Genomic DNA, 2,143 nt, shown 5'->3' on the forward strand with positions numbered 1-2,143 from the left:
ATATTTTCTCTCTCCACCCACCTCATTTTTTGCTTTTGTGTCTATCTTTATCTGTTTTCTATGAGTTTCCAACAAAATTCCCATTATTTACAATACATTAGGAAGTGTTAAAGTGGATAATTATTACTGTTACTACAATCATTATTATTGAAGGCAGCGGGCTGGCAGAATTGTTAGCACGCCAGGCAAAATGCTTTTGTCTGTCTTTATGTTCTGAGTTCAAATTCCGCCGTGGTTGACTCTGCCTTTCATCCTTTTGAGGTCAGTAAAATAAGTACCAGTTGAACACTGGGGTTGATAAAATCGACTCATCGCCTCCCCCCAAAATACTACTGCCTTGTGACAAAATTTGAAACCATTATTGATAATTTTTATGATTTTACAATATTATAATAATGGAATATTATATATTTACTGTGATGAGGCGGTGAAGCATGATGTTCGGATGTTGAGTCTCACAGGTGATGACAAGCAATCAAGTCCTTTAGTGATTCGTCGTACTTGAGAAGACACATTGAGCCAAGTGAAATCCTAGTCATGGCCAGTGATACATAAAAGGCACCCACTACACTCTACGGAGTGGTTGGCATGTTAGGAAGGGCATATAGTGGTTAAGAGCACGAGCTACTAACCCCAAGATTCAGAGTTTGATTCCAGGCAGTGACCTGAATGATAATGATAATAATAATAATAATAATAATAATAATAATAATAATAACAATAATAATAATAACATCGAAAAAAAATACCTTAGGAATGAAAACCCAGGTTCGAAATTTCCCCAAGACACCTGATGAAGGCTGGAGGGTATATCAGCTGAAACGTTGTGTTAACAACAAACAAGATGAGGACAAATATCCATCAAATGTAAATAATGTAAATAATAATCGTTTCTACTAAAGGCTCACGGCCTGAAATTTGTGGGAAGAGGGTTAATCGATTACATTGATGGCAGTGCTTGAGTGGACCTTAATTTATCAACCCCAAAAGCATGAAATGCAAAATTTACCCCAATAGAATTTGAACCCAGAATATAAATTCGGACGAAATGCCACAAAGCATTTTGTCCAGCATGCTAACAATTCCTCCAGCTTGCTGCCATAATAATAATAATTATAATTATAATAATCCTTTCTGCAAAAGGCGCAAGGCCTGAAATTTTGTGGGGAGGGGTGTGTCATTAAATCATTCCCAGGGCTCAACTAGTACATCATTTTATTGATCTCTAAAGGATGGAATGCTAAGTCAATTTTGCCAGTATGTGAATTCAGGACGTGAAGCTGGAAGAAACGCCAATAATGGTTTCGAATTCTGATGCAAGGCCTGCGATTTTGAAGAGAGAGAAAGAGAGAGAGGGAGAGAGAGAGAGAGGGGGAGAGAGAGAGAGAGACAGACAGACAGAGTAGTAGTAGTGGTGGTAGTAGTAGATTCTAGTGACCTCAGTATTTGATGGGTATTTGGGTTTGCGGTATCTATGAACCCCTCCCCTCAAAATTACTGGCCTTGTGCTAAGAAGAAGAAGAAGAAGAAAGGGGAGTGGAGAAGTGCAGAAGGAAGAGGGGAAGAGGAGGAGGCAGGAAGAAAGGAAGGAAAGACAGACAGAGACAGAGAGGTTGACAGAAAGGAAGAACGAAAGAACAAAAGAAAGAAAGGAAAACAGACAGAAGTCAGAAAAGACTGGAAGAAAGAAAAGAGAAAATAAAAAGAAAAGAAAACTGAAGAAAACAAGAGAAAAAAGAAAGAAAAAAAACATGAAGCAAAAGAAGAATAAAGAAAAAAGAATGAAGAATGAAGCAGTTTGGGATTCATCCAAATATTATTCACAGTTAGGGCGTGTGTCACTATATTTTCGGTTTTGGTTTTTGTGTTTTTCATGTTTCCTACATTGATAATGTTTAGTAAAAAGATGAAAAGACTGGCGGCTGCCATATTTAAGTAATGAGTTGTTTCAGAGATTGGACTCTGTGTGCGTGCACGCGCGTGTGTGTGTGCGTGCATGTGTGTGTGTGTGTATAAATATATAAACATATAAACATATATATATATATATATATATATATATATATTTAATATTTATATATATACACTCACACACAATTAGATATATATCTAATACATAAATATAATGTCTATATGTAATTGT

At 36.4% G+C, this 2,143-nt stretch overlaps 1 protein-coding gene across 2 annotated transcripts in view; it reads right to left on the minus strand.

Moving 5' to 3' along the window:
• Window positions 1-2,143, minus strand: part of LOC106877785 (multivesicular body subunit 12B) — an 84,706-nt gene that overhangs the window by 70,007 nt on the left and 12,556 nt on the right. Inside the window, exon 1 of one of the 2 annotated variants that reach the window (XM_052975362.1) lies at window positions 416-511. The exons of the other annotated variant lie outside the window; for it this stretch is intronic. The gene's annotated coding sequence lies outside the window, so the exon portion shown is untranslated. Of the gene's footprint in view, window positions 1-415; window positions 512-2,143 lie in introns of those variants that run through there. 2 annotated transcript variants of the gene reach the window in all.

The sequence above is a fragment of the Octopus bimaculoides genome, chromosome 21 (genome assembly GCF_001194135.2).
Source record: "Octopus bimaculoides isolate UCB-OBI-ISO-001 chromosome 21, ASM119413v2, whole genome shotgun sequence".
In the NCBI taxonomy this organism is placed as follows: domain Eukaryota; kingdom Metazoa; phylum Mollusca; class Cephalopoda; order Octopoda; family Octopodidae; genus Octopus; species Octopus bimaculoides.